The sequence below is a fragment of the Poecilia reticulata genome, chromosome 12 (assembly GCF_904066995.2).
Source record: "Poecilia reticulata chromosome 12, P_reticulata-male-v2, whole genome shotgun sequence".
In the NCBI taxonomy this organism is placed as follows: domain Eukaryota; kingdom Metazoa; phylum Chordata; class Actinopteri; order Cyprinodontiformes; family Poeciliidae; genus Poecilia; species Poecilia reticulata.
This window is the reverse complement of record NC_088841.1, coordinates 1,840,600-1,847,620: the sequence shown is the minus strand read 5'-3', so window position 1 is coordinate 1,847,620 and position 7,021 is coordinate 1,840,600. Positions and strand designations below refer to the sequence as shown.

The window sequence follows — 7,021 nt, the reverse complement described above, 5'->3', positions numbered from 1 at the left end:
ACAACTTGGACAAAGAACTCATCTCCACGGAGACATCATCTATACCCAACAAAATGAAGATGAAGCTGGGTTACATTACAGATACCTTTATAAATCTTCACATATCGGTAGGAGAGTCTGGATACCAGTTTGTACCCAGACCGAGTACAACTTCAGTTTAGGTAGTTGCTAATATTGAGTTCAGATATTGAGTAGTTGACGAGGTGGTATTTCACGCAACAACGTTTTAAAACAAATTAATTTTGTTTGTTTAATAAGCCTACAGTTTTATTACTATATCATGAATAGAGCATGACATAAAAATTGTTTAGTCTTCCAATGCTTTATCAAATTACTCATTAAAAGACGCACTTTTCTCCAACCTGACATTTGGTCTGGGTCAAAATTATTAGCTTGATGTTTTGGTCAGGCTGGGGCTTCTGACGTTCATTTAATATTCCTGCAATACATATACAGAGAAGGCCAAAAGAGAATGCACGATAAAGTTTTGTCAATCTACTTGGTGTACTGTAAACAGGGGCGCGATAAAGGGGTGAAAAGTGATGACAATTCTAGGGGCCCTGACCAGCAGGGGGTCCTCCACAATTTAATTATTCATATTTTGTTCATAGAAATAAAATTAAAAAATGGGGTCCTGTCAAATACAAAATTAATCATATTGGGTTTTTTTAAAGATTGTTTTTAGCCGTAAAAATTTTATGTTACCCCTCCCAGACAAAAAAACACACATCCGTTTTTGCCCTGAATCCCCCTGGATCTGCATGAAATGGTTCGTTCCTGCTTGGAGCGCTAGACTGTGACTCTGTACAGCTTCCACGAACGACTGAAGCAGTTACTATGCTGCTAAGAAAAGTTATAAAATCAGGTTTTCAAAAACAAAATAGAGAGAGGGAGAGAGAGAGAGAAAAAAAGGCAAGAGTGTTAATTTATAACCCAGTTTTCTTCAAGAGAGGTGAGTAGACTGTGTGAGATTATCAACTATTTAGCATAGTTAGCTTAGCTACAGACTACTGTTTGCCTCCATTTCACTAGCATTTAATGAATTAAGGAAAAAAAAATTACCAACATATTCATATATTTAACTTGTTCCCTGTGCCTTTTACGACTTAACAACAGAGGAGTCAGTCAGCAGCAGTTATAACCCATGTCCCTCCTGACCTGTCCTCTCCTAAGCGAAATTAAAGCTGCAGTAACTTTTATAAAAATATTTTTTTTCACAAATATTATTTTTAAATTGTCATTATGTTGTGACAGTATGGTATAAGAGGTAATCTGTGAAAAATCTATTTTCTGTTTTCTCCCAGTGCTAGAAACAACCAGTCAGTGGCAGGAGAAATTTAGTGCTGTCAATCACAATCTCATGTGGCGCTGCTCATCCTTCCTCCCCCTTGATTTGTGCCGTGCTGCAGCTAGCTTAGCACAGAGCTGTGCAGATTCAAACTGTGAATTCTCAGTTCAGTTAGCACAGCTACCAATGACGGCAGATAAACGGTTTCTTGTAATGCTAAGTTGTTTTTCCACCATTAGCATATTTAGCAATGAGTGAATGAGACTAATTGAGAGCGCTAAGAGTGTCCTACTAGTTCTGATTGGTTGTTTTGGTCAGAACGGTGCATTACTTTAACCAGTAATAGTAATTCAGTAATCCAATAGAAAAAATGTAAGCAACCTACCTGCATACTGGATTTGGACTTTTGGATGTTAAATTCATGAGCAGTAAATATTGTGCTAGTATCATTATTGAACCAAAGAAACCAAGGCAGATGCAAGCCTTTAAAATTGTGACACTTGTGGGTCAAATAGACTCATAAAAATTGTAACAGCAGCTGTGTGGGGGGGCCCAATCAAATTTTTTGTAAGGGGGCCCAAGATTCCTGGTGGCGCCCCTGACTGTAAATAGAGGAGTAACAGTACTTCTTTGTCCAGGTTCTGTAGATAAAGGTGACAGTCACATGAAAGACACAATCAGTTGTTTGAAATTACTAGACCTCATTTAACTTCAATCGCTTCCTCTTGGTATCTGGAAATTATTTTTAATTTAATTGAAAAAATAATCTCATGGCCAAATAGCCACTTCAAGTATAGTCACAAACTATACAAATTATTGCTAAATGCAGGAGTTCCTTTGTCCTGTTAAGTAAATTAGAAAATAAGTGTGACTGTTAAAAGTTTGGAAATTCTTCAATATTTAAATCGTAAATATTTCACCAATCTTATTAAAAGTGAAGACAGGAACATCTTTTTCATGAAATAACTGAACTCTTCTGGCTTCTTCGCCACCTTGTTCTGATCTTATCTAGCAGTGCATTGTGTGGGTAAGAGACACTCTTATTCTCACTGCCAGGACAACAGATTAAACTGATAGTCCCACCTTTAAGCCCAGCAGCTGATAACACTGATACTGATAGTACTGATAACAAGTCTCAGCAAAACTACAAGTTCTCTAAATATACAAAAAAGACTTATTCAGCCACTGATTATACCTTCAGAAACTCACGAAAATATTCTGCGATACAGATGACAAATTGCATTTTTTATTTTCCCCTTTCCCATCCTTTGTAGTAAATGTCACCTTTAAACAAAACAAGCCTGTTCTGAAGCAAAGGCAGCATTATGATAAAGTTGGCCTTGATGTATATGGACAAAGAGGATAAAAAAAATGAGGAAGGCAACCAGGAAGATGAAAAAGAACAAATAAAGGAAAAGTGAAAGAGGAGTGTTGCTGCTCTACACATTTATCCATGCAGTTAATAGCAATGCGTGCCTTCTGTGGCCCCTGTGAGCCACAGACATTCTTGTTTCCTTGAATAATGATTGCGGTTAGTGGAGCGTGCCAGTACTTTCTTGCATGCGAACACTTGCAGCTCTGATCAATGACTAGTTAAAAAAAAAGAAAAAGTACTGACACACTGAGCTGATTCATTTCACACAAACATGCAGTGACCTTTTTGGTTTTTTTTGGTTTTGTTTGTGATGTAAACAGGAAAGTGTCGGTTCCAACAAGATGTATGAATAGAAATGCTGCTGTTTGTTCTGCATTGCTCTTTCAGATTTAGAGTAAATGGTTTGCTAGTGTTTGGACCGTGGGAGGAAGTTGGAGCACCCAGAGAAAAGCTGAGCATGCACCAGGAGAACATCCAACCTCCATGAAGGAGGTTGAACCTACAACATGTAGGTTGTAGGTTCAATTCCAGCTTCCTCCTGCCTCATGTGCCTCTGGGCAAGGCACTTAACCCTAAGTTGCCTACTGATCTGTGCATTGATATATAAATGGGTGAATGTGACTCTACTGTAAAGTGTTTTGAGCCGTCAAAATGACTGGAAAAGTGCTACATAAGTTCAGTCCATTTAACATTTGAAACTGACAATAATAATAATAATAATAATAATAATAATAATAATAATAATAATAATAATAATAATACATTTTATTTGTAGGCGCCTTTCTGGACACCCAAGGTCACCTTGACATAAAAACAAGCAAATTATAAAATACATACCGGTAATAAAAAACATAAAAATACAAACAAGATTTATAAGACAGTACAAAGATAATTAAAGGTTGTATGCTAGTTCAAACAAATGGGTTTTGAGTTTGGACTTAAAATATTACAAAGACTCGATGTTCCGGAGATCAGGTGGGAGTGAGTTCCAGAGTTGGGAGCAGAGCGGCTGAATGCTCTGTGACAAGACGAGCAGGGGGGACGGTGAGATGGACAGAAGAAGAGGATCTGAGGGAACGGGTGGGTGTGGCAATGTGAAGGAGGTCCGAGAGATATGAAGGTGTGAGGTTGTGAACTACTTTAAAAATTAGAAGAAGTATTTTATAGTTGATGCGATATGTGATTGGAAGCCAATGGAGCTGTTGTAAAATAGGTGTGATTTAAAGGGGTCTGCACTGCAAAAACTGAAATCTTAGTAAGATTAAATATCTTAAATTAAGGAGATTTTTCTTGTTTTCTTTCTGACAAGATAATTTTTCTCACCAAGAGGGATTTATGTAAGAATATTTTTCTTATTTTAAGTGTTTTTGTACTTAATTATCTCAGTAAGATATAAAAGCTTAATGTTAAGAAAATATTACTTATTATGAGTAAATATGTGCTAGAATCTAGAATATCAATATTTACCAATCAAACTTCAAGTCTAGAACTTATTTTATACAAGTAAAAATTTCTTATTTCAAGCACAGAAAGCGAAATCACATACTTAATTAAATGTATTCAGATAATTAAAACAGACTATGTCCAAATGGAATCCTTTGTGTTATTGTCAATGAAAAATTAAAAAAACCCATGAACTTATATTCTTGTATAAGTTGGCAGAGTGTACAGGAAATTGTAATTTAATATTTAAACGATTGACATTTAACACAACAATTTCAGAAACAATATCAGTTTATATATCAAGATAATTCTTGGCATGTTTCCATCTGCTAAGGACCTTCTTAATCTGATCTTCTTGATGCAAGATGTTGGACCTCTTACTGACATGTCATGAAATTTCTATTGATGTGTGATTTGAAATGGCTGGTATTCCACACAATGAGATTAGAATCAACAATATTGATTCGCTCAATGTCATGATAAATATTTTAACTTTTGGTTTATATTTCAAATTCTTACTTTATAAGTTACTAATATTAGTTTGAACAATATTTTATTCATCATGTTTGTAACCCCTTTTATGACATCATACAATCCACATGGGAAAGCGCCCAAAATGTCAGTGAGATAGTATTAATGTTCGATACAACAGATTTTCTTTCCGATCCAATACAGAGTAAAATTTAAGCTGGTATTGGCAATACAGATCCCATACTTTGTGCAAAAGACAATTAATTTGTTTCTTAATTAAATAAAAAATAAATGTAATCCATATCTTGGCTTCATAAAAAGAACACAATGTACTCTGATGCACTCATTTTAAACTCAGAAGTACATTGAGAACAATCTCGTTTACTATAAGCTATTTTAATTCAGCAGAAATATACAAAACATATGAAAATGGAGTTGCAAACTAAAAAAAGAAAATGAGTAAAGTAATAACCCTACTAAACACATCCTTGTTTAATTATTAAAACTACTATAAAATGACAGCTGAAATAGCTTCATGTCACTTTTTTTATAATCTGTCAACATGTTCATTTCTGAGTGAGTGAGCGTCAGCAGCACGCTGCGCTTGGGCATTACGTCCTTACACATTACATACTCACCAGGCGGAAGAAAAAGTAGTTCCCATTAACAACGTTTCATTTCGGCAAGATCTCAATAATTTAGTTACTTTCTAACTTGCTCTTGTTAATCTACATTATCTCAAATTACTAAAGTGTTGAAAGTATTGATCCTTGGATCTGACAATAGATTTTAAAGAATTAAGTTCTGGTATCGGAAGAATCGATATTTCAGTATCAATCCGCACATCACTAACGGCAACGCCAGAGATCATTTAACTGCCCTGATTAACGGTTGATTCAGTTGTAACAGCCTAACTAAGCTTTTATCTACTGTACTTTTATAAGATTTTCTTTTGGCAAATTCTCTAATCTCGGTTGGACATGAATGAAGATGGAGGACTTTTTTACGTGTATAGACCCTACAGCTGCTGTACTGAGAGGTAAGTTTAAAGTTGTCTGTCTTTCTAAGATAAGCTAACTGAAGCTAGTTAGCATGTCGTGATATGCCAATTTTCATCCGCGGTTAAAGAGCCGCTCTTGTGAATATGAGCTTTGAACAGTTATTAACCACAATAGCTGTGGCTTAAAAATATCGACACGAGTCTTGGTAGCTTCCGTTTTTTAACATAGCTAATATGGCTTCTCATTCGTAGCTTTTGATTCGGGAAATGGTTAAAGAGCAATTCCGCCTAGTATTTCACTAACTGAGGGTGTTTGATGTGCTGTAATTTAAAAACTTAAATGCAATGAGTCTAAAAGCCTAGGTTAGATATTCCACACTGTTACCAGGATATTTTAAACACTTATTTTTGATTTGTGAATTTAAGTAGTCCTAGTTTGATTTAATTAAAATAACTTTCTTGCCATCTTGAATTCATGTAATATTGTAATTGAGCACATAAACTAAAATAAGACTTGTTTTATTTTTCAAGTAAACCAAACTGTTGCCATGGTGAAGCCTATGCCAGACACATCTCCAATCACGTATTGCACCATCTACAAGAAACTTTGGGAATTGCAAGTGACGGCATCCTTCACATTCTTGAGGTAAGAAATTCATGATACTGATTCATCATTACACTGATTAGTCCCTAAAACGTGGTTTGTTTTGTGACTGTTTTTCTGTCTGTGCTCCAATTAGCAGATGACCCAACAACTTCAAACAAGACCACTTTTCAGCTCTGTGGTGATCGTGAAACCAACTTTCTACTGGCCATTGGAACCATGCCTGCCCTGATCTTCTGAAAGGAGGACATCACAGCTACTACACCTTTCAGCATCCGTGTGTGTGGCCACTCCTCTCTGTGCTGCTGACAGACGTCTTGAGAACGCTGTCCGTAACTGAGGCAAGACTTCCACATATAAAAGGCTATGGCTTACTGGAAGAAGTTCATTGCGGGGGAAGCTCCTATTGTTGACATCTAATCCCAAGATTTTTTTTTTGCTTTGGACAATTTGGTTTGCTTGACTCTTAGTGCAGCAGATGTGTCAGATCGTCATTGTTCTGTCATTTTACAGGATTGTTTCAGAATCAGATGCCCATCCAGACTTTAAATTCTGACCAGTAGTCATGTTTTATTGTGTTTATGTGAAACTTAAACGTAATAAAGATGTTAAAAGTAATTGAACTTATGTCTTCATTTCAGCAAGCCAATAACATCTCTTGTTCCAGTATTCACAGGATCAATTTTTGGATTTTTGTCTTAGCATAAGAACCTTGAGTAAAGCTGTGACAAAATATATATTTTAATCCTATGCAACAATAAAAATAAACTAGATTTAGGTATATCACTGCAAAAAGTCCCCTTTCAAAAACAAGAAAAAAAAAGTACAAAAATAGGGTAT

General features: G+C 35.6%; 1 long non-coding RNA gene across 1 annotated transcript; it reads left to right on the top strand.

Annotated features, from left to right (window-relative positions):
• The first annotated feature begins 5,120 nt into the window (after positions 1–5,120).
• LOC145554391 (uncharacterized) lies at positions 5,121–6,799 on the top strand. The gene is made up of 3 exons (XR_014090360.1): positions 5,121–5,616; positions 6,109–6,223; positions 6,318–6,799. It is a non-coding gene; the product is annotated as an uncharacterized LOC145554391 (long non-coding RNA).
• Positions 6,800–7,021: the final 222 nt, after the last annotated feature.